The sequence below is a fragment of the Lissotriton helveticus genome, chromosome 10 (assembly GCF_964261635.1).
Source record: "Lissotriton helveticus chromosome 10, aLisHel1.1, whole genome shotgun sequence".
Classification (NCBI taxonomy): domain Eukaryota; kingdom Metazoa; phylum Chordata; class Amphibia; order Caudata; family Salamandridae; genus Lissotriton; species Lissotriton helveticus.
Window position 1 is genome coordinate 874,838,263 of NC_136071.1, and position 26,938 is coordinate 874,865,200.

Consider the following 26,938-nt stretch of genomic DNA (forward strand, 5'->3'; position numbering starts at 1 on the left):
AGTGAACATTGGATCAAGTATATCTCTGGTAGCATCTGTGGGCCCTTGCACAAACTGGGGCCCATTAAAATGTTGGGCAGACGCAGCTGGACAGACCGACCTCTGGTGGGCAGTCCCACCGCCTCATTAAGATGCGACCGAACACTGTTCCATCGCATTCCAAAATGTCCCTCTGGAAGCATGTGTTAAGGCCATAAACCGGTTTTAGTACATGCTCCCATAGGGAAATGGGAGGTGGTGTTAATCTCTGCACCCCGTGGCAGCCTGCAACAGGGTGCAGGGATTAACAGGGGGGCACCTGGTGCTCATTGCCCCCAGAAGCCACAAGGGAAAGGGGGCCTTGCTAGGGGCCTCCAAATACGCGTTCCGACAGGGTTTTCATGTCGGAAAGGCCGTCATGGAAACCTTGCCAGAAAACCATGCATTGTAATTTGGACAGCGCAAAGTGCCTTGCATTTCAATTATGTACTGTTTCCAATTGGCCGACGGGCTCCATGAACCTGTCAGAAGCCACCCAGAATGCCCATCTGGTTTCAATCCCAACTAGCTGAATCAAAATCAGCCGGTCGGAATTGAAACCGACATCGACATTGTAATACGCCCCTCTGTGTAAGGCCCAGGTTGGCCAGGTCCTAGAGCAGGCATATTGTGTTTGGTTTGGAGTGATCTTCCAGGTAGAAATTTAGGTCATGAAGAAGATGAAGGTGCTTGAGTTGAGGATTAAGGGTGCGCTTGAATCCACAATGGTACAGGCAAATGTGGTGCATGGTCCAGGTGGGCTGTAGATGAGATGCCACTCAGGTGAAGTTGGTCATGATGTGCAGCTTAAAGGTCAGGTGCTCCATGTTGCTGGGTGTGGTGTTGGTGATGTAGCAGATGAGTTCCTTGAAGATAAAGGTGATTCCACCTCAAGGCCTGTTTGACCTGTCCTGTCTGGCGATCTTGCAGCGGGAAAATTAAAAGAGTTGATGTCGGGTACTGATACAGGGGTCAGCTAGATGCCAGGTTTCTGTCAAGAAGAGCAGGGCAGGTGGTGGGTCATGAAGCTGGTCCCAGATTTCAATACTGTGTTTGGTGAGAGAGTAGGTGTTGAGGAGCGTTAGACCTGGCATCCTTGGTGTGGTTTCCCCTGACTGTTTTGCCTTCAGACCTCCTGTTTTGCTGACTTAGTTTATGCTGGATTTAGGACTCTGGGCACGTTACCACTGCTAACTAGCACTAAGATGCATGTGTGCTCTACTTTAAACATGTTAACATTTGCTTCTCCTCAATTGGCATATTTAATGTACTTACAAGTGCCTAGGAAAGTGCACTACATGTGCCCAGTGCCTGTAAATTAAATGCCACCAGACTGCCTGCAGCACTGATTATGCCACCACTTCAGTAGCATCTTTAAGTATATCTCAGGCATGTGTGTGCAGTTTTGAGCTGCCATGTCGACCTGGCAAGTTAACCCTCTTGCATGGCCCAAACCTACTTTTATAATAAATATAAGTCACTCCTAAGGTAGGCGCTCAACATCCTCAAGGGCAGGGTGCAGTGTATTTAAAAAATTTGGACATGGACTTTTAAGTTTTACATATTCTGGTAGTGAAAAACCTTTACATTTGTTTGTCACTACCGCAAGCCTTATCTCTTCCACAGGGTAACATTGGGATTATCTTATTACATCTTATAAATATAATTTCCAATTGGGAAGAGATGAGACCCCCAAGTATGGTGTCTCTGGAATCACAATTTAAAATCCTAACTTATCCTGCAGTTAGATTTTGAATTGTAATTCTAAAAATGCCATTTTTGGAAAATTCACAATACAAAAGTGATGGCTGTGTTACTTAATGTCACTCTACTCATGGACAAGAACAAGTAAATCAATAGACTTGACCTGTGTATTAATTTCACAATTCATTCCAACATAGTATTACTTTTTTGCATGTCATGAAAGGGAGAATCACTTATCTTTAACATAAAACCAATGTACCAGACCAAAGATAGCGACAACTTATTAACACTTGGTTGCAATAAATTTATACCACACTTTGTAGTAATCGTTATAAGTTGAATACATAAGTAACTAAAGGTGCTCAACATTGGTAAAGAGTGCTAATACTTCAGAGACACTGCTTTTAGCCAATTATTGGCACCAGTCCAATATTTCGGGAACCAGAGGGATTGTCATTGATGGAGCAGGATTTTGCGAAAATAAAACCTTCTCAGATTGAACCCTCAGTAACATTCATTAACAGTGTGCTGTGAAAAAAATTATTAATAAACGCTAAAATAAGGGGAAATGCTTTTGTGCATGCGTGAACTGAACTAATGCGTGTACTAATGCATGAAACTAGGCCGCATGTGTTTTGGCTTTAAGAAAATAAATGACTTATGCTGCTTTTGTGTACGTTAATAATGATTGCTAGAAAATAATTTTAACATGAGTTGTGCCTGGGTTAGTGCAATGCTAGGATGGTGTGCAATTTAATAGCGTTATGTGTTTGTTTTCTGTAGAAAAAGCAAGCATGGGCCTACTTTCCTGCATGCCAGTTTGGGGTTAATATTTGTTAGAAAATAACAGATGACCAAAGTCTTTTGACGTAAGAAGAGAGAATGCAAAGCTTCCAGAAAAAATGACCTTCGTAGTGTGCTGTATGACTGCCAAGCTACGGAATATAAATTTGATAAGCAAGTGGAAGACTACATCTTCCTTACAAGAATGGCAGAGGCTGACAAAGGAAGTGCAGTGATTTGCAATATATACTGACTGAAAGCAAATATGAAATATGATTGTGTTCAGAGTTATTTCCTAGGACGAATCTGTCATAATGGTGAAAGTTTAAAACAAAAGAACATTTAATAGAGAGATCATGCTGCAAGAGGTGTGACAGAACACCCCCATCCTTAGCCAATGAGAGTCGTAGTTCATATGAATATCGAAACAAATGTGTGTTGGACATTTACGTTTTAGGGTATAATTGGGTGTGGTGGTTCGGGTCAGCTGGTGTTAGATAGCGGGAGATCGTTGCTGTTGTCGGTTTGCTGTTTCCAGATAGAGGCCTACCTGTTTCCTAATTCCTGACGTAATCTTTGCTACACGACTCTTCTCGAGGGCCCTACTGCCCTTTTTGGCCTGAGGGTAGATTTCCCTGATTCTTACTTGGGTTAGTATAGATGATATTTCAAATTTACATATTCATTTGCAAATGTATTTTGTCTCTGAAAACTTTTCATTCTTCGCCTATCCACTCTTTCAATGCATTGTTATTTTGTTATGAGTTTGTTTCTGTACATTGCTAATATATATTCTCTGTGATAATCTATGGTTTGCATTATATGACAAGTACTTGATGAGCATTTTACTTCACAATATTTACGAGAAATATTATAAAATATCCACTAAGTCTGATGATTATTTAGTAGTTATAGATAGGTACATATTATTTCCATCAACTTCTCAACTACACATAAATATATCGCCACAAATAATACATGTTGTTAGGAGAAATGCAGGTACTATTTTGTAATTGGTAAGTTGGTATAGACTTGCATCACACTGACACCCAGCATGAAAGGATCAGTTGCGTAGTGTAAATGGGCCTTTGTTTATGAAAATGTATTGATCCCCGATCGCTGGATCCGTTTTTATGACTATAGGATGTCATGCCCCTCTTAGTGCCTTATTTTGGGTTTCATTGCCATCTCATATGGATGGGTTCCTGATTTCACAATGACTTTTCACTGTCCATACTGATCTAAGTCAAAAAGAAGAAGAAATCCTCGATGGTTCGCAGCAACGCATTTCAAACCACTGGTTATTAAGGGTTCTCATCAGGACTAGGGCTGGTCGTGTTCTATTGTGTCTGCAAAAAATAATATGAATGATATTATATTGTCTGTCACCTTAATCCTCTCTGGTAGTAACAACGCATTCCTTACTCAAATTGTTCCATGTTCCGCTATGTACATTGTATCTTCAAGAGCAGGCTAATTCCATGTTTGAATTAATTATTCCAGACGAATTGATATGCTCAATCATGTTTTTTTAGTGAATGCTCAACATTCTGGGAAAGTAAGCAAAGTTTGTATTAGGTACTATCTCTGTGTTCATAGCTACATTTACTCAACTGCCGAATTGTCTTATTTTCTTAAGCTGAGGGGATGGATGTTTAATCAAAGGGGAGATGTTATGTTTAATTGTGGTTTGATATAGCTCACTTAAAACGCCAGGACAGTTTGAACTGAACCATGCTGGGATCGATTCTGCAGGGTTGAAGGACGCTTACTGACATTGACCTTGCGCTTTGGGTCTGAGTTATGGCAACATGTGTTACATGCAAGCAATATATGACTCATTTTGTTAAGTAAAACACAAAGCAGGCTTGCGTCTGAGCGGAGGCCTCATTCTGTTTTCACTTACCCCGACTTGAGGGTGTGATACATTGTTTTAAATCATTCTCTCATGTTGGAACTCAGGCCAGGCCGCGGTTCTAGTATCGCTTTACAATATGAATTACAGTGACACAAACTTACTCCAAATTCTTTTGTTTCTTCCCGGTTCTTGGTTGACTTTGACTTCACTCCATAGGATTATAAGTGGAATGGGCCTTGATCTGTCTCATAGATATAGGTAGACTCGAGCAATATCAGTCATGCTCCCGGTTCATTCTGGTAAGGGTAGTTCACCATAAAGTCTCTGTGAGTCTGTAGCACTGCTGTGTGGTTAAGATGCTGGATCACATTATAACATTTTATTCAGACCTTGATCCACTGTGTTGAGTTTCAGAATTAAGTAGACTTCTTTTCTCACCAGGTTAGACTCCAGGCCACCCCTTCTGGGGTTGGGCTGGATGACACTCAACACCATCCAACAGAAGTCTTTTTCTATATGTTTAAACCTAATGAAATGGTTAACTAATGGTGCTGAAACTGTTTTTGTCTTAATATGAGATTTGTGTTGAACTATTTGTTGTTTGATCTCGTGGTTGGTTTTACCGATATCTTGTCACATGGGCAAATCACTGCATAGACCACATTCTTTGTCCTGCAGTTCGACTACTCATTATGTTTCCCTTGGATACTGCCAGTTAGAACTGAGGTCTCTAGTTGGCAGAGGTAGATACCACTGTCCAAATAGGGGCCCTTGCTTCTAGTCAGGGTAAGAAGGATGCACTTTTAGATAACCCCTGCTCACCCCCTTGGCAGCTTGGCACGAGCAGTCATGCTTATCAAAGGCAATGTGTTAAGTATTTGTACCAACACTCACAGTAACACAGTGAAAACACCACAAACTGACTCCACAACAGTTTAGAAAAATAACGGTATTTAATCTAAGCTGCACAAGACCAAAACGACAAAAATCCAACATACACAGTTCAAGAATATGGTTTCAAAAGAGTTCTTAGGGCTGCGTTAAAATAATCCACAGTTGCGTCACATTTTAGCCAACAGTACCTTTAGATGCAACAAAAGTTCCAAGTGAAAGCTGTAGTGGTGAAAAGCAAGCGATGCGCCACTCCTGAGACCCTGGGGAGGCGATGCGACAACCCCACTGGATGCAGCAGGCGTGTTGCGATGACTCTGGTCTGTATGGGGACGGATGTGATACCATGCGCGGATTCCGGTGCACAGGTTTCTGTGGAAGCGGCTCGCAAAAGGTACGATGCGATGATCTTCAGGGCGGCGACGATATCCGGTGCGGCGATGATGCGCGGCTCAGCGGCGATCCGCAAAGCAAGCGGTGCGACGATCTCACCCAGTGAAGACAGGCTCTGCGATGATACTCGTAGCGATGGTAATGTTCCCGCACCGGACTGGTGCGTCCCACAATCAAAGGATGCAACAACTCTGGCAGCGGCAACAGGCGCTGCAATGATCTCGGCCTTCGTAGCAGCGGGAATTTCCTGGCACTGACGTGGATGCGCTCCGCAAGCGAGCAATGTGTTAAAACTTGCGGAAAGTCTTTAAAATCTTGGTTTTCAGCTTCCCAACACAGGTACAACTTCCAGAGGCACCACAACTGGTCCAAGCACTCAAGGAAGGACATAACTCTCTCAACAGAGTTCAGGGAAGCTGGGGGTGCAGTCCTTTTGTTCCTGGGACTTCTTAACAGGTAGCCAGCTCTTCTTCAGGCCCTTGGAGATTCCTTCAAGCAAGGGAACACAGCACAAGGCAACGTCATTCCCCTCTCCTTGGCAGCAAAGCAACTGCAGGTCAGTACAGCAACAGCAGGACAGTCTTCCTTCTTCAGTCTTCCAGCTTTCTCCTTGGGAGAGGTACCTTCTTAATTCCAGGATGATCTAAAGTTCAGTGGTCTGGGGTCCTGTACTTATACCCCAAAAAGTATTTGTTCCCTTTGTCCAGGAGTGCTCTGAGCCCGGTCTGAACCAGTTCTGGGTGTTCCCTGAGCACTATGTTTACATGACTCCTTCTTTCCTTTCACAGTGCAGAGCAGAAACATCAGACGCCTCACAGGAGGTGGAGACAGCATTATGGAGGGAGAGCACAACCCTGGAGCACTTGGTTGACATGATTCCTTCTCTCCTTTCACTGTGCAGGGCAGAGACGTCAGACGCACCACAGGGGGTGCAGCCAGCACTGTGAGGGTGGGGGGGGGGGCACAGTCCTATTCAGGTCCCAGGTGCAACTCCTCCCTCCCACCTAGATGCAGATCTCTCTATTCACCACTGGGCGGACTCATTCTGTCTCTTGGAATCCCCCAGCCCTGTCACTCACAAACCAGACAGTCACTTTCTAAAAGTGCCGCTTTCAAACACAAGATTTAAAAATCATCCTTCCTAAAAGATGTGTTAATAAATTCTGAGTTCAGGGATACCAGACTTCAATTTTCTATCTTGCTCCTATGGGAAGATATGCAGGTAAACATTATACACAACATTCCCCATTATAGCCTATGGGCTAGATAGCCTTTCAATAGTGAAAAACGAAATTGGCTGTAATTCACTAGCAGAGCATGTCACCCACACTGGTATATTCTCTACCTTTCACATACACTGCACCCTGCCCAGGGTGGGTACCTTGGGCCTTCTATAGGGGTGTCCAATATGTACAGAAAGGGAAGGGTTAGGCCTGGCAAGTGTGGACACTGGTCAGGTCAGCATGGCAGTTAGCAACTGCAAACAGGCACGGCTGTGGCAGGCCTGAGACACCATTTTAGGGCTACTCATGTGGGCGGCACAGTCAGTACTGCAGGCCCACTAGTAGCATTTGTTTCACCAGCCCTGGCACACTCAGTGCACTTTACTAGGGACTTCTTGGTGATACAAATATGCCAATCATGGATAACCAATTACAATAACCATTTACACAGAGAGCATATGCACTTTAGCACTGATTAGCAGTGGTAAAGTGCCCAGAGCCCTATTGCCAACAACCACAGGTCAGGAAAAATAAAGGAGGAAGAAGCAAAAAGTTTGGGGATAACCCTGCAAAAAAGGCCATTTCCAACACAGCTTCTGGTGAATGTTTTACTTTGTATCATCTGACCACACACTGTGAAGTTGCCGCATTTGTTATGACCTTGAAGTGGTTTTAAATTCCAACGCAACAAGAGGTCTCCATTTTTTGTTTTCTGGTTGCAGCATCCTCTTACTATTTGTGTCCCTACGCAGGCATTTTTCTTTGTGGCAAATAATGGGAGATTGAAACCCACATCCTGAATTCTTAATCACATGCCAGTTGCTGCGGATGATTTGTTTCAATTTGTTCATTTGGGGACAAAAGGTTGACATTCATACCATTTTTTTCAATTGTTCTTTCTGTTTTTTCACCAACAATGCTTCTCGTTGTGTGAACCAGGCCCGTTTTATAGAGTGTTAAAAAATGTATGTGGATAGCTTCTTTCTTGTACTGTTTCTCGTAAGATTTCTGCATGGAGAAAGTAGTCCTTTTTCCTTGCCCAATTTCTTTGAATTCTTAAAAATTGCCAGAAAGGGAGGCTACCCCGTAGGTTCCTAGGGTAGAAGCTTCTGTAGCATTAGGGCGTTATTCTTGTTGGTGAGTTTCCTTTGTAAAGTTCTAAGTAGTGTGTCCGCAACATCCAGGAATGTCAAACTGGTTTTGTTTTTTGCCTGCTGAATTTTGTATGAGGGCTCCAAGTTGCAGGGAAGACGCTGACATTGAGCCCGGCGGGGTTCCAGTTTCTCAGTCTTTTGTGACTTTCAATGGTGGCTTGCTGGCGGGACTCCACCTGACAACTACCTGGTCCTGTGCACCCTTGAGGTGAAATTGGGTCCCCATGCACTGATAAAATTGCCAATAGCAATTAAACATGACAGCCGTTCAGGTTAAAATGGTCTAAACATAACACTGTAGTTTTAAATGACGACGGACACAATGAAAAGTAAAGACAGTTGCTTTTTCTGTAACTCAATTTCAACCTTGTGTGAGAAGCACAATTGCCTTCCTTCTTCAACTGGGGTTTCTAAGGATTGGATAGTTTTGAGTTAGATAAATATCACTTTATTCTGATACATTGCTTTTTCTTAGCCACATATAATTGGGAGTTGGTTTCTATTTCTGACTGGGAAGTGCCAATGATGACACTGATAGCTTACTGGTGAGTACCTACCAGCTGCTCCCTTAGTGTTGCTTACGTGAGGCACTACCTTGACTCAAGTCACTCTTTATATTTTAAAACTTCTCAAGCCCTGTGGGATATTGGCTTGTCTTTAATTTTTTTTATATATAAACAAAGACACTCATGGGGGTTATATGACTAGATATCAAACCCTGTTTCACTCATAAAGAAATGGTGTGATTCTCCCTTGCAATTCTGATTTATATGTGTGATATATAACCAGGTCTTTGTATGTGGACAATATTGAGTGGAGGGAGCTCTGGTTTATTTTCCCTCTTGAGCTCCTTTTGTGAAATATGAACTGTTTTCAGCCTGCTAAGGCTTGTCCCTGATTCAACCTGCGCTCCATCGTTGTCAGCCTGAACATTTGGATTTGGCCAGCTCTAGGGCGACCATATAGCCCCAGTTGGAACTTCATGCTTTAAAGCACAATATTTCAAGATATTCTTTAAAAACTCATAACTCCAGTTCTACTTACTGGGTTTTTGTCATTTTGGTCTTATTTTGTTTAATGAATTACGCTCTATTATTCTATCCTGGTGAGATATATTTTTGTTTGGTGATTTTACAGTTTTAATGTAGTTGCACAAATACTTTACACATTGCCTCCTAAGTTTAGCGCCTGAGCGCTCTGTCTCAAGCTACCAAGGGGTGAGTACAGGTTAATTTAGTGGGTGTATCTGACTTACCATGACTAGGATTTTGGTTTCTGAATGGACAGGGTGCATACCTCAGCAAACCAGAAACGCAATTCCTAACATTGGTGATCAGCAGTGAGGATAGGGCTTGTGTTTGTGCAGTGCCTTATATTAATTTTGTGGACACTACCAATCTATATCAAAGAACAATATGAGTCAATTCTCTATGAATGACCTTTTACATTTCTCTATTCTCCCTCATAACTCTTTCATCCCTATTGGATTTTTAAAATGTTTGTGTATTTTAATTTATTAGAATGCACTCTGATTTTCTAAATTGGTGTTGTGTTTTGACTTCATTATTGTTTTGGTACTGCGTAAAAACTTTGCACATTGCCTCTAAGTTAAGGCTATCTGATCTGTGACAGGAGGTTGAGCTCATGTTAATTTAGTCTTTAGTAATTCAGCCTAACAATGATTATGATTACTACTTGAGCTTGGTAGTTACTCCACTCAACTAATACTCTGAATTTCTTACAATAGTTTTGATTTTGTAATCTGTTTATGACTTTGTTTGGAAGGATTGAGGAACACTAAAAACAACGTAAGCATAGTTTGAATGTTGAAATGATCATACAAAAAAGCCAACAGATAAGCAGCTTTTAGAATTAAAAATATAGAACAAGTAATACATTGAAGAATTTCATACAAAGAATGTGCTGGTTATCTTGCAAAAGGTTATGGGAGAGGTCATAGGAAACAAACTCATCCAGTTAGTAGTTAAACGCAAAACTCTTCAACATTATGAGATGTTTAGAGGTAGTAGATTGAATGAGGGATTGGAAACTAGAAAGATGCTTACACTGCGTGACATTCCACTTGAGATGACTACAGAAATGCAGAATGGCAACAAAACATCCATGCCTAACACCACTCAATCTACTTAGTAGAAGAGGTATAACCAGCCTCCCTGTGGAAATTTCCACTCAAAATTAACTCACAAGGATATCTAGTGGATTGCCATCCGTAAAATGCATTTAAATAAATTGTGTTAGCATCCCTAGTGTGCGCCATTGTCCATTAGTGTCAGTATGATGCAGTGCAGTGTTGAGAGTTCACTTTCCTTACCCGCAGTGTGGAGTGGTGGGGTAGTGACCTAAGAATATAGCATGAGTTGTGTGTGTCCCTTGGATACAGTCCAGCATGAAATTTCCTAGAAAGCAAATTGAATGCAATGTGGTGTGGCAGAGTCATGTTACTGCAACGTAGTGAGGTGTAAAAGGATGAAGGCTCTAGTGTCCATTGTGTTGACCAACTGTATCTACAATGCTGTGTTCCATTGCATGCTAGGAGGATGGATTAATGTCCTGAGAGTGCAGTATTCTGTTGGCGAGGTCTGAGGATTTTGTGAAGTGGGATAAAGTACCTATTCTATAGCACTATGTGGTTAGTTATAATACTTCTTATGTAGTGCAGTACAGCGGTTCTGTAGCCTCTATAATGCAGAGCAATGTGCTAGGTTAGTGTCAATAAGATCCTTGCATTTGCATTAGGGCATTCCACACAGCACCTTTCTAGAAAGGTCAAGGAACAGGCTGCAGCACCACAGAAAATGTAGAGAAGTTATATATAGGGCCATTTAGGCTCTGATATTACAATGGATGAAAATAGAAAGTTCTTGGATTTCCAGAGGAAGTTCTCAATCCATATGAGGAAAGCACAGGTAAGATCTTCCATCTTTCTATCTCTGTGGTGGAGTTGCCACTTGCATTGTCACTGTCTCTAAAAATGTGTTTCTCTGGCAATGATTTGCATTTTCACTAAGGGACTGATTTAGGACACAGTGGATGAGTTACTCCATCACAATGGTGACGGATATCCCGCCTGCCGAAATATAAATCATTGTGTTGGAGTAACCTGTATGCTGAGATCTAAATCGGCCCCTAAATCTATAGCTAAGGTTGTTTTTATGGCTACACAATACACCAGCTTCTAAAATTAAACTAACTTAAGATGCAAAAGGCCTGCAAATTTCACAATATTAGCATTAAAGGGCCCTGTGTTCCCTAAAGACTCTGCCCGAACAAGGGGAACCGGGACAAATGCAGCATTCATAAGTAATTTGAGCACTTAATTAATTATTTATTTCTTACCAAATCAAAAGGATGAGTTTCAAACTTAAAGGAATAGGCAGGAACTACGTCCATCGCTAGCGTAATCGTTTTCAGCTGATTTCACTGCAAATGTCTTGCAGGCAAATCAAGCATAAAGTTCTCTTTGCCATGGGTCAGTGCATGGTTGGGAAGTAGCCAAGTATAACTGCCAACCTCAAGTCTGCACAGGCTTTAAACTAGCAACCTGTGTGGGTGAAACTCCCCACCAACAAACAATGCTTATTTATGCTTGTGAATGTATCCCACTACATTATTCTACTGCAGTATGTATTCCAAGTTCGTGGCCTGTGACACCCTGGTAGGCCAGTGAGGCTAACGACCTGGGGCAAGAGGCAGGATGTGTATTGGCACAAGTGCTACACATAAAATGTTTTTTACTGCAAAAGCACAGGATATAATTAAATAGTCAATTCAGGAGTGACTGTCATGAAGCACTGAGTCCAATAGTGTAAGAGACTATGGTGCTTACTAAACTATAGCCAGGGGCTAATCTAAAACAATTGAAAGGTGTCAGCTAGAAAATGTAATTTCAGAAAATAGAAGTATAATTTAGGTTGTCCAAAGTTTCTATACTTTATCCAGCCTCTACCTGTAATTAACCTTGTAATTTACATAGTGCCTTTTAACTACTAGTTTGCAGGTACAATTCTATAGTGAGAAGAAATGGATGCAAGAAAGATGAGAATTGCAATCAAGAACACAGCCAGTCCCAGATGATTTGTAAGGTGTGCCAATGTGTGCAATAAGCAGAGAATACATGTTGTCAGGCAAGAAGAGAACAAGGTAAGCTCACAATTAATATTCCTTGTTTATCCGAAGCCAAACCCCACATAAAAATGACACAGGATGTTAACGTATCTTTGTTAAATAGGTGCTTTGATTTTTAAAATAGCACTTCTATCCTTGGTTTGATCGATGGAGAAGATTTTAATATTTTGTGTATAACAGACTAATGGTTCCCTACAAACTATCCACTATCTCTGAAGACTGTAATAGCCTTAAGCTCCAGTGCACATTTTCAAAAATGGAAAAGAAATAAGAGGATGAGAGGCAACATTTCACTGCTACTGATCTACGTAGTTTCCTTGTCTCAGCACAAAGCTATTGTTGAAAAAAAACTTCAGGGCCCAGACTCAAACATAGTCATGGTTAATTGAAAAATCATTTGGATACTAGCTGAATCATCTTGAAAGACTTGTAGCATTTCTGATAGCTGCGGGTTCTAGTAGTGTGCCAAGGGATATTCACAGAGTATGGGTCATTTTCCCATTTAAATTCTTGATTTTGATATTCATAGAGGCAGCCAATTATATTGAAATTGAAGTAAGTTTTAGTTTTTTGCTTTTCTGAAGCTTGTTTTTCTAAATATTCTTTTCATTGCATAACACTGATTCCTACATCCTTACGGATATTAGTAATGATCCCCAAACAATGTATAATACATTTCATTGGAAGAATAATTCTGCCTTATACAAAACTGCTAAATTTAAATGTAAAAATGCCTCTAATCCTTGGGTCTCATTTGAAATTCTCCAGGTACAGCGTAAAGGCAAATGATGGGTGCTTTACTGGAGAAAGTTCATGTGGGAGAAAGATAAGGCATAAAAAGTGTATCTTGTTTATAAAAATGTACTCTTTTTTCTCATGCTTCTGCAATCATACAAATAATGCTAAGGTTTTTTTTTATGATCCTTAATGGATTCCCAGCACCTCCTGGCAATACCTGCAGTCTAAGTTCTACTCAGGTAATTTGAAAAACATTAGCTTCTTAGTGAAGGCAAACTGCATAGGTTCATGGCAGCATAGGTGCCCGCTGGTTGCACTTCCTGATCAGTGCCTGGGGCCATACCTCTATCTCCTATGCACTGATCAGTGCGAGAACAACAGCATTGGAAAGGGGAAAATGCCCAGTTTCCTTCACTGTCTCTTCCTAGTGGATCCCTGCATGGGTGATCTCTAAGCAAAAATCCACTCCACTAGACACCAGTGATTACTTGCGGGATTAGTCCTCTGGGGCATGGGTCTTTGCTGTACCCACCCCCAATAGCACTAACAGTCATTCTTCCACCCCTAGTTGCCAGTTGAAGGTATGTCCTGAGGGACTGAAAGTAACTTTATAATGGCAGAGCTCTGACGTTTCCCATGACCATTCAAGAGTCCGTCATCCAGTCCAGGCTTTTGCTTGGATTTTGGTAAATGTATTTCTTATTTTGTAACGGGACTAACAGGACTACAAGGCCAGGATGAAAAGAGAAAACCTGGAGCAGATTAGCTGCTTACACATAAACCTGGGAAAGTTGCACTGCACTAGCGATCACAGGTAATCAAGCTAGTATTTTTCCACATTTTCCAGTGCTCTAGCAGAACACTCCTGTACCTTCCTTACCAAAGTAGACTGCCCTTACCAAATACATACAACATGGACCAGGTATACTTGCCCATCATGTGCCATATGGCTCACAACAACACTATAAAGAAAAACACATAAACTTCCAACAAAACCATGAGAAGACAAAACATAAAATGGATATAACATACAGGCCTTAATGTAATTATGGCAGATTCCGACCAGGACATGCAGTTTGAACACTGACTGAGTTGTGCATTGGACTTCATTTTGCATTCTGACTGATATACTAATCAATCTAATTGCAAAATGAATGTTGGTAGAGGGTCGCAAAACTCCTGCCTCATGAAAATTTGGCCGGCCATGGTTTGCGACCATCTACGAATGAATGACAAGGCAGGGATGAATTAACCCCTGTGTTAACATTGATTTTAAAAGCAACCTGTGTCCCTTAAAAGGACATGTGCTGCTTTTTATAAAAATATGTTGGCATCCATGGAAAACATCAGACGAGGAGCAGACAGTCAACCCCTGTGCTGGAAGCAAACAGTGGTCCCCTGGGTTGGGGTAGATGGTGGTCCCCTAGGTTGGAGCAAACAGTGGTTCCCTGGGCAGAGAGCAGACAATGTTCCCCTGGACAAGTGAGCAGACAGAAATCCCTTGGACCGCTGACAGCTCCCTCAAGGGACACCCTCCAAAATACTCAAGGGAAAACTGCATACTATATGAAAGTTAGGGGCTGATTACGATGGCGGAGGAACTTTAGTCCGTCTGCCATTGTTTCCTATTTGGGACCGCCCGCCTACAAGGCGGCAGTCCCACAGTAGGAATTATGATGCGAACGCCACAGAGGCTTTTGTATTGCCTATTTTTTGTATTGGGGCATGAGTTGCTGGCTGCAGCACACACCGCAAGACAATAAGGGATCACCACACATATCCCTGCACTACGTGGCAGGCACCATGTGGTGCCTGCCACTTGGTGCATGGACATGTAGGGGGGCACCATAGGTTCCCCCTAGTGCCCCAGCCTAGGCCCAGAAGGGAAAGGGGTCCCACTTTGGGCCCCCAATGTCCCTTTCCACCAGCTTTTCCTTGGCAGGTAAACCGCCATGGGAAGGCTGGCAGGGAGGGACATCATAATCCCTACGTCAGTGCCTGAGGCAGCGCCACCAATGCAAAGATTGATAGGCCCTCCGCTATACTGGAGGGCTCATGGAGCCTGTCGGATGTGTGGAGGTCGGTGTTTCCGACTGCCACCACACCACCTGCCATCCTAATGTGGCGGGCGCTGAAGGTGGTCACAATGGCAGTGAGACTGCCACTGACAGCCTGTCGGTGGTGGGCTCACCGCCATCGTAATGAGCCCCTTACTTGCCATTGCGATTTGTGCATCAAAAGCTGATCAACAGTTTGCAACTGAAACTGCATTTACAATCTATTCATATATCCCATCGTGACCTGCAAATAGGAGTGGAAAATGCTTTAAAGCCCCTCCTATTTCTGATTCAGAAAACATCATAAAACCCCTTTTCCTGTCTGAATGAAATTACTAATTTGCAAAAGGCATTTTGTAAATTTCAAAAACGTTCTTGTAGTTGCAAACCATGTGTTTAATGATTCAAGAGTAGGCCTGGGCGGTGAATTCCACTCCGTTCACAGAGTTTGCACAGTTTTCTGCAATCCGCTCTCCGCGGAGCTCGCAGAGTGCAGAAAACTCCGCTCTGTGTAGTGCAGCAGAGATTTTTCCACGCTCGCACTCATGAATGGTAAGTTGGCAAGCGTGAACTGCCACTCGGGTAGAATTTCTACCCGAGCGGCAGGAAGGTCCTTGCCCTCCGGTGCTGCTGCAAGCTATGGCAGATACGGCAAATCCCATCATAAATAGTATCATCAACTCTTCACTCCGCTCTGCGCAGATTCCATCAGAGTGGAAACTCGCAGAGGTAAAACCTCTTCAGAAGAAGCAACTATCAGACCCTACTACCTTGTCTAATTTACGCCCCATATCACTCCTCCCAGTACTCTGTAAACTAGCAGAAACATTTGTGAATAGGCAGCTTACTGCGTTTCTGGAAGATAATAATATATTACATACTAATCAGGCGGGCTTCAGAGCCCAGCATTCTACAGAATCCGCCCTTTTGTTCACGATTGAAACTCTTCGGGCTGCCATGGATCAGGGCAAGAAGGTGTCCTGATCCTTTTACATTTTTCTGAGGCCTTTGATACGGTCTCTCATGTCATCCTTTTAGATCGTTTGACAACATCTGGCATTGCAGGAACCGTACAGAAGTGGCTTAAAAACTTTCTGTCTCATAGACGTCAAGTAACCATTCTAGGACAATTTTGCTCAGGGGAAAAAGTGTTGACGACAGGGGTGCCACAGGGCTCCAGCCTGAGCCCAACACTTTTTAATCTTTACATGGTTCCCCTTATTAAATTAATCTCGTCCTTTAAGATCAGCACTATTGCGTATGTGGATGATACGCAGCTGATCTTAGTCCTTGATAAGGACCTGTTAAATGCAGAACAAAATCTTAAAAATTGTCTATCAGCTACCTTCGCGTGGATGAGAAATAATCACCTGAAATGTAATTCAGGTAAAGCAGAGATTTTGCCATTTGGACTCCATAATCTATTCTCTCCCAAACAATGGTGGCCTGAGGATGCGGAAGCCCCCCTAACACAATTAGTGCAGCTCGTAATTTGGGGATCAAGTTTGATGATACCCTATCAATCAAGCAACAGGCATTGGAGGTGGCAGGCACCTGCTTTAACATCATAATGGGCCTGAGAAAATGTATCGATCTTATTCCACTAGCAGCAAGACGTACGGTGGTGGTGGCTTTAATAACATCAAGACTGGACTATTGTAATAGCTTGTATGCAGGATCGAAAAAAACGGTCCTTCACAGTCTACAGATGGTCCAGCATGCTGCCTCCCTCTTGGTGCTTAGATGGCCTAGGAAGTCCTCTGCCTCGGCTGCGCTGGATGCCCTCTACTGGCTTCCCATCCATAAACGCATTTTGTTCAAAGTTTTAATTATTACTTTCAGGGCCTTTCATTCTCAGGGCCCGAAATATCTTTTGAAAGGCTTTGCCCGTTACTGTCCATCACGAAACCTCAGATCCTCCACCGCTAACCTAATAACTATCCCTAAATTTAGGCTTGCTACCAAGGGAGGGATTGGCTCTAGGGCTTGGAATAAACTCCCCTCTCATCTTCGTCAGATCTCTTCTGAAATGTGCTTCAGGAAATCTCTTAAGACCTGGATCTACAGTCTTACGGATACAGTATGCAAAGCGCTGGTATGAGTGTTGGCGCCCATGGACAGCAGAGTTGCGGGTCATTTTTATATCAGTTTGATCCAAAGCACCAAGATGCTCCCTGGAGTGATAGTGCGCTATAGAAGTGTCGTGTTACATTACATTACATTACAAGATCAGCGCGAAGGGCAGTTCGCACTGCACTCCACCACTTGCGGAACTCCATGGAGGTTTTTTTTGTCACTCTCCAGAGTACCATGTAGCAAAACTCCGGGAACTATGGCCAGGCCTGGTCAAGAGCTTTACAACTAAAAAATTACTTTGTACATCAGCCTTACATTTAGCTACCACAACGCTCACAACAACACTGACTCCATGATACACCACAAAACGGCATCCAATAGAACACATTAGACAGAATTCTTACCATGGTATGCAATAACACCCTCTATCAAGCTTACACACTCACATGCACCCACACACACACTCTAACTATCTTTTTAACACCAGCCAAGGAGTGTTTCTATTGGCCTAGGTGTGCGAGTATATAGCTAAATCCTTGGGGTTAACCAATAACACACCATAATCATGCACTGGTCAGAGGGGAAACAAATGTCAGCCCTGGCAAAAGAAGTTATAATCAGCTGCACACTACAGAAAGCAGAATGAGGGTATGGTGGCATGATTGGGTCATGGCAGCCAATTCTGCCCTGAAATTAGCCCCAGAGTTGCACAATGGCTAGTTCAGCTAAGATCATATATGTACAACTTATTGAATAACACAAATCTGCCTACCTGAGAGTAGGATATGTGTGGAAATACTGCAACCCATAGGCATAAGTAATGGGTAACTTCTTCAGCCACATCTCAATTTTGCTAAAAGCATACACCCACAGTTCTAATATGATATTGCCACTCACTCAAGAGATTACTAGAATATGGCACACCAGCATATTAGTACAGTACAACTCTGACTGAGGTCTGTTTTGCACTTCTAAAATGTAAAAGGCAACCTAGATGACTGACTGAGCTATACATTTGTGCTAATGGTAGACTGCATTATATAAATGCTGCTAACATAACATTACCTTATCACCAGCTGACTCAAATATTGGACTCTGATAACTTCCTCTCCTCCACCTGAAAAGGCACTGGACTACAAACACCATACTAATATTTGGATGTGTACAAGACAAAGAACGTTATCCCCAAAACAACCTATACCTTAGGGAACAAACTAAAAGCTGATGGGTGGAAATGGTCAAATAAATCGTAACCACTCACAGCTTGCCATTAAGTATTAGTTGCAAGGGAATGTACATTGAGTGCCATTAAATGTGATGATTTTATTAACTGTTATTTACAGCACTTAAAACGAACAAAAGTGAAGTATGTAGCTCTATATAAAATAGTTATATGAATGAATTTGACTTATTTATTATGTGGTTTATGTATCTACATTTAGACTTATCACTTCCTTAAACATTAAAATGTTTACCTAATATCTCTCTCTCAGATCACTCAGAGCAGGGCAGAAGTCGGGGGTGCACAAGGGTAGAAGGCGTCTATCCACTATTTTCACAGGGTGGACAGCGCCTCAATGAAATATGCTGAACTCATCCAGGTGTAATTTTCAGGCACCAGGACACATTCTGCAGCACCTGCATTTTGTCTTCCAAGCAGCAATATGCATGGAGAAAGGGGGCTTTGTTATTTTAAATTCCAGCTGGATACAAAACAAAGGACGAAGTTAAGGGGCCATTAGGACTCCTTTTGTTTGAGTATCCAGACTGTGAGCTATCTGGAGCTCACAACTAGATACAAACTCAATGGAGGGAAAACAAAGGCACACAGCTTGTAAATACTTCACAAGTACTTCCGAGAAGTATGGTTTTGACTTTGATCAGTCCCAGGATAAAAGAGATATGCATGCACTGTAAGAATAGCAAACACAGTTTTAGCACTCCGTCCATCATCTTCTTGTGTTTGCTTTGTTCGCCCTAAGTTGGCAGGGTATGCCAGGACGAGGGTCCCTTGCTCACTTTGCCACTGGATTGAAGCTAGCCTGGCTGATGATGGGTGTTACCCCAAACTGGTCCCGGGATGCTTGTTTCCGGTTCAGGGAAGACCTGTCTTGGCAGTTTGGACTGGATCGTTCCCATGAGTCACAGGGTCAAGACTGATTTGCATATAGCTGGGTCTGAAGTGAGGTGGCAAAGTGAGCTAAACAATGATGATGGATTCAACCCCGATCTGTGACCGGGGGGGTGAGTGTCTGAAAAGTTTCAGCGCTCTGTCCATCATCTCTTTGTGTTTGTTTTGTTCACCCTAAGTTGACAGGGAATGCCCTGACGTGGGTCCCTTGCTCACTTTGCCTCTGGATTCAAGCTAGCCTGGTTGATGAGGGGTGTTACCCTGAAACCGGTCCAAGGATGCTTGTTTCCATTTCAGGAAACACCTGGTTTGGCATTTGGTGCTGGACTGTTCCCATAAGGCCCAGGGTTGACTTATTTGCATATAGCTGGTTCTCAACCAAGGTTATAAGTGAGCTAAAGAACTATGATGAATTCAACGCATATCTGTGACTGGAGTGGTAGTGTCTGAAAAGTTTCAGCGCTCTTTCCATCATTTCCTTGTGTTTGCTTAGTTAACTCTAAGTTGGCAAGGTATGCCCAGATGTGGGTCCCTTGCTCACTTTGCTTCTGGATTCAAGGTAGCCTGGCTGATGAGGGGTGTTACCCCGAAACCGGTCCCAGGATGCTTGTTTCCTGTTCAGGTAAGACCTGGCTTGGCAGTTCGTGCTGGACTGTTCCCATGAGGCACATGGTCAAGACTGATTTGCATATAACTGGGTCTGAACTGAGGTGGCAAAGTCAGCTAAAGAACGATGATGGATTCATTGCAGATCTGTGACTGGGGGTGAGTGTCTGAAAAGTTTCAGCGCTCCGTTCATCATCTCCTTGTGTTTCCGTATTGCACTATAAGAATGTCAAATGTGTTTATCTTTCCCATTATTTACACAAATAAATTAAATACCACTATTTGTTTTAATTTATTTAACAGCGCTACTGATCCCAATGCAGGGAGTAAGAGCTTTCTACATCTCAAGTACACATTATACATTGACAACAAATCATATAGTTGTGTAAATCAATGTACAGGATGTGTTACATAAGACAATGAGGTTTACATGGTGTAGGAGTCACATGTCCTTCATAGCTCACTATGCTATATTAGAAGAATAGCAATTTATGAACTACAAGTAACAAAAGTATCTCTGTGTTAAAAGCAGTAACCCACTTACCTAGGCACATGAAACAAAAATCTATCATCTGCATGTTACATGACGTGCTTTGTAGGAGACACATTAACCCTCTATGCTACTTTGAATTAAAACTGGGACTACAAAAAACACAAATCTCTCCAGCAAATGTGTTAACCCCCGGAGTTATTTCACAACTTTTATTATTAATCCCTGAGATTTACTGAGCACATAAAGATCTCTGCAGCAGGTGCCTTAAACCCATAAGATATTTTACAATGTAAACTTTGATACGAATTAAGCAGAACAGATGTACTGCCAAGTTTCTCCTTGTTTCCATTTTCTTTGTAGCAGCGTTTAAAAAAAATACGTGTATAAGTTGAGGGCCCTATTTTAGGTCTCTTTTTTTTACATAACCCCTTCGCAAACTCTCAAATGTTAAATCTTATAATGTGCTCTAATGTACTCATGTCAAACCTGCTAAGCATGCGTGAGGTGTTAAGGTGTTATTTCACTTCTTGTGATGCCACTTCCTGTGATGTCGCTTCCTGTGATTTTGTGTGTGATGTCATGCACCTTGATGTCACGTGCCCTGATGTGACTTGCATATTGCCTAACTTGGAGGGTCATTATGATGGCGAAAGGCCAGCAGTGCAGTGGTGGGCCTTCTCACAGCGGACCGCGATTGCGACCATGGTGGACGCAAAGACCATCTGCCATGGAACGGCCACAGGCAATCGTTCCGATTGCCTGGCGGAGCGGTTTGGTGGCGTGCCTAGCAGGCAGGTAAACTGCCATTGAAAGGCTGGCGGAGGATTTGATTTGGGGGCCCATTGCAGGCACCCCCAGTGTTTGTGGGTGGTATTTGTGCACTCGGGGGTACCCATAGTACCCCCCTACATTTCACTGCACCAAGTGGCAGGCACTGTGTTGTGCCTGCCATGTAGAGCAGTGAAATGCACAACATGCATTTTTAACATCGCAATGTTAAAGTGCAAAATACGACTGCCATGGTGGCGGTCGCATGCTAATTGGATGTGCGGGACCGCCGCATGCATAGCCGGTGGTCCCGATTCCCACCAACGCTCACAACAACACTGACTCCATGATACACCACAAAACGGCATCCAATAGAACACATTAGACAGAATTCTTACCATGATATGCAATAACACACTCTATCAAGCTTACACGCTCACATGCACCCACACACACACACACACACTCTAACTATCTTTTTAACACCAGCCAAGGAGTGTTTCTATTGGCCTAGGTGTGCGAGTATATAGCGAAATCCTTGGGGTTAACCAATAACACACCATAATCATGCGCTGGTCAGAGGGGAAACAAATGTCAGCCCTGGCAAAAGAAGTTATAATCAGCTGCACACTACAGAAAGCAGAATGAGGGTATGGTGGCATGATTGGGTCATGGCAGCCAATTCTGCCCTGAAATTAGCCCCAGAGTTGCACAATGGCTAGTTCAGCTAAGATCATATATGTACAACTTATTGAATAACACAAATCTGCCTACCTGAGAGTAGGATATGTGTGGAAATACTGCAACCCATAGGCATAAGTAATGGGTAACCTCTTCAGCCACATCTCAATTTTGCTAAAAGCATACACCCACAGTTCTAATATGATATTGCCACTCACTCAAGAGATTACTAGAATATGGCACACCAGCATATTAGTACAGTACAACTCTGACTGAGGTCTGTTTTGCACTTCTAAAATGTAAAAGGCAACCTAGATGACTGACTGAGCTATACATTTGTGCTAATGGTAGACTGCATTATATAAATGCTGCTAACATAACATTACCTTATCACCAGCTGACTCAAATATTGGACTCTGATAACTTCCTCTCCTCCACCTGAAAAGGCACTGGACTACAAACACCATACTAATATTTGGATGTGTACAAGACAAAGAAAGTTATCCCCAAAACAACCTATACGTTAGGGAACAAACTAAAAGCTGATGGGTGGAAATGGTCAAATACATCGTAACCACTCACAGCTTGCCATTAAGTATTAGTTGCAAGGGAATGTACATTGAGTGCCATTAAATGTGATGATTTTATTAACTGTTATTTACAGCACTTAAAACGAACAAAAGTAAGCTAAGAATGCGTGAGGTGTTAAGGTGTTATTTCACTTCTTGTGATGCCACTTCCTGTGATGTCGCTTCCTGTGATTTTGTGTGTGATGTCATGCACCTTGATGTCACGTGCCCTGATGTGACTTGCATATTGCCTAACTTGGAGGGTCATTATGATGGCGAAAGGCCAGCAGTGCAGAGATGGGCCTTCTCACAGCGGACCGCGATTGCGACCATGGTGGACGCAAAGACCATCTGCCATGGAACGGCCACAGGCAATCGTTCCGATTGCCTGGCGGAGCGGTTTGGTGGCGTGCCTAGCAGGCAGGTAAACTGCCATTGAAAGGTTGGCGGAGGATTTGATTTGGGGGCCCATTGCAGGCACCCCCAGTGTTTGTGGGTGGTATTTGTGCACTCGGGGTACCCATAGTACCCCCCTACATTTCACTGCACCAAGTGGCAGGCACTGTGTTGTGCCTGCCATGTAGAGCAGTGAAATGCACAACATGCATTTTTAACATCGCAATGTTAAAGTGCAAAATACGACTGCCATGGTGGCGGTCGCATGCTAATTGGATGTGCGGGACCGCCGCATGCATAGCCGGTGGTCCCGATTCCCACCATGATGGCGGGCAGTCTCAGGTCCACCCGCCATCATAATGTCCCCCACTTCTTTTTTTTAGGACTTGTGCCCTGCCTAACAGTTTTGGTTCAAATATTCATTTTAAAGGAACTGGGGTGTGGCTTCTCTCCCTGGAACGTGACTGACATGAGCAAAATATCCCTTTCCCCCAGACCAAGCTACATTGAAGAAAGGTGAACTTAAAAGACCTAGACAATGTCGCTGCCTGCCAGTACAGTATATTTTAACCAACGCATCAGCTAAAACAACATTATTTCATATAGTAATTGTGAATCAAAATTAATAACGTAAGCACAGTAGAAACAATTTTATTAGTGGTAAAAAACGAATAATTAGAGGCACCACACGCAAAGAAAATGTAGGGTTCAAGGACTGAAGAGAAAGAAACAGAGAAAATGACTTATATGGAGTAAAAGTGGTAGTGGGGAAGGAAAGGAAGAAGAAAGGAAGGAAGAGAAGAGAATGGGAGGAATAAGGAGTGAGGGAGGAACCATTACGAGCCTGTATTGCATTTCATTTTGTGTTGTGCCATATCAGATGAGGTATAGCCTTACCTGCATCAGAGACTATGAACAATTATTTATTCTGCTTCTTAGCTATGTAAAACATCCTGGCATACAATTTAGCATAGACCTTGTATAAAATAATCCAAATTTAAGAAGTGCAAATCGGTTTCTCCTTTTATTATCTGTCTCCAGAGCCAATAGTTATTTGTTTCTATAAATTATACAAGTGGAAATACAAGAACGGATGTTGTCACTTCACTTCTAATTGTAGCGCTGAACTCGCTCCCAAAATTGCATGATTGGAAAATAATTGTAAATTTGTTTACTTCTGTTACCTCACCAGCACTATTCATTTCCTATGAGGAACGGCGAAAAAACAGCATACATCTTTCAACTCTCCTTCTTTTATCTGATGTAGTGGATGACAGGTAATCTAGCTGAAAGTTCCTACAATTGCACCAGCAGAAAAACAGTGGCTGATGAAATCTAAGCAGTTATCACACTAACCATCACCTGTCAAGCCTCCTGCTTCAATTTAAGGGTGCATCAATTTTCTGAAGAGGAAATCAAGGGCAAGGAATAAAAGCGCCACAGATAAACACTGACAAAGGCCCTTTCTGCTTTTTTTTTTATTTATGATGGGATGTACTATCGTAGGTTGCTCTGTGAGGTTTTATCAACTGTCCAGATACATCCCAGATAACCTAGATTTCTTTGGCCATTGATGAAGTGCTATGCTTGCACTTACTGAAAGGGCAGGAGATTTCTAACTGAAAATTACTTTCACTAAATACCACCAAGATATTGAAGTCAGAAAGAGCAGGGAGATGGAACAAATGACAGCTGCATATAACAATGACGCTCTTTGTTCTCGCGGCTGCTAGACATGACTGATTAGAGTAAGAACATGAAATAATGTTCTCTGCAAGACAGGGAGCATATTGAGTAAAGTGTCTGATACAAAGAGTTCATGTGTTCTTTGTAGAGAAATGTGAATACATTCCCTGCCGGGCGCTGTTTGCTACATCTCCTATCACTCTTGCTGTCCAAACAAATGGCATGCAAGTATATTTTGTCACCGGCAACTAAATCATTATGATTTCATGATGTATGGGTGCCCGCGCGCCAAGAGTGTGCGCTCATTGCTAGTAGTGCTGAAATGCTGGCTTATTCCTGCGGTGAGATACTTAGGGAGTTTACATCGACGGTATAGTAGCAGATGACAGGAGCTGCGCACTTGAGTTTTTAGAAATCTAAGTGATAAAGGTAGTGTCAATGAGGTGGCATTAATTTCGCCACATGGAGATCATTTTGAAAGCATTTAGAGATTAATGGAATTTGAATGAATACGTATGTTGAAACTGATCCTTTTTTGCCCCTATCATTCTTCACAATCGCTTATTCACCACTCTCATTACCTATCTCGATGTATTTGTTGCGACGCCGAGTCCAACCATTAAATTGGCGTGGTTGTCCCCTCGACCTACCGTGATCTCCATCCAGTAGACTTACTCTTCTGTTTCAAATCACAGAGTGCTGAGAGCAAAGGTCAGGCCAAGTTCATGGCAATATAAATTAATGGTAATTCCGATATAATGCCTTTATTCCTGGGGTGGCATTCAATATAGTGTCAGTCGATGTGGTTTGCCCATGCATTTTGATGTCTCTGACTTCTCCTCCCATGATGGAATTGAGTCACAACATAAACTTTAAACTTTTGGCTTACATTCCAGCTGCAATTAGATACATTCTCTGTCATACTTGCATTGTGTATCTGATTGAGTGCAATCAACAATCTAAAATGTAACAATATATACATTTCTTAAAGGAAGTGCATTTTCAACAGTCCTGTAAAATACAAGATAACAGATTTATAGACAAAGGCGAATCCATAGACTTGGTGCAATGACAGTTAATGCTTTCTAGCTCTAGCATCACTGAACGTTCTTATTGTATCAAAAAAGTAAAGGCCACCTTTATGGACCATTAATTCACAAGTGCATGCATGCAAAGAAATGGAAGAATTTCAATCAGGAGCGGCCCGTGCAGTTAAGAGCGGTAGGGCCAGGCAGGGGGGATTTTGACAACTGACAAGGGAAAATTCTTATTTTTTTAATTTCCCCTTGTGGTCGTCTCTTGAATCCCCACCCAATCCGGTCCCTCCACTCTTACCTGCATGGGCTCTCCCGATTGCAATTAAGGAGTAGAATCTTAATAAAGGTATGCCTAGACCGCCTGGCTAACAAGTGTACACTCCTTATAAACTGGGCTATTAGCTTAGCATCTTTCATTGCAAAGGCAAGAAAGCGGTTCACTTTCTTTCCACTTTGTAGATGTGTCAGATGAAAAGCACTTAACTTGACACTAGCCTACACTAGATAAAAGTTCATTAATGAGTCAGTAGCTGACCAGATGTCAGGGTAGTATGGGAATCCCTCCATTTCAAAGGCTGGCACAAGGGATAAATATTGGACCTCCAGAACCCCTCATCAGTACCCGACTGGACCTGTGGACATTACAGAGCAATGACTGGTTTTCCTCCAGAGGACTGCCCTGTTATTACCAGAGGACTGCACTGCTGCCTGAGTGCTGCCCTGCTCTCTGAGAATGAAGACTGGATCTGCTCTCTTCATCCCAATCCAACCTGAGTGATTCCAAAGTCAGTTGGCTGTCCTCCAGTCTGAGCTACAGGGACACAACACTCTCCGGAGGCCTTCCTGTATCAGCCCAGCTGATCTGCTGCAGTGGACCTGCCTGAATCTGGAAATGAACCTGCCGGAGTCCTTCTGGCCTCTGCTTGTGTGAGTCCCTGATCACAAGAGAAAGGTGCATCCCCAGGTCCTGGAACCTTGGCTGGTATCAGTTGAGCTCCTCATGTGAAGATAGTTGAAATCCTGAAGTTTTGGGTTCTTCGCTTCCACGTACAAGATCACAGCCTACGATGACCAACAATACAAAGCTCTGACAACCCGACTCTTCACACTGCAGCAACTGCCAATGAGATCTACACATCATGCTACAGCAATGACAGCCCTTCGGTACTGTCAATTTAAAGATTTAACAAAAAATAGTACCATAAAGCACTAAGCGCCAATTATAGTCTACTGTCACAGTAGATCCGGCCCAAGGCACGATTTTAGGCTGGCCATGATGCAGTACTGGTCAATTACACCATCCAGGTTCATCCCAGTTGAAAATTTTACCTTGGGACTTAGGGTCCGATTTATAATTTGGTGGTCACACCATCCTCCACAAGGGCATCAGAGTAATTTACTCTTCACCCTGGCAGAGTTCCCGACCACCACATTATGACATTTGCATTAGCCCTAAAGGCATTTCAAGTATTCACAGGAACTGCTGTAAAGGCAGTTCCTGTGATTTCATTGATACTTTTCCATACAGCT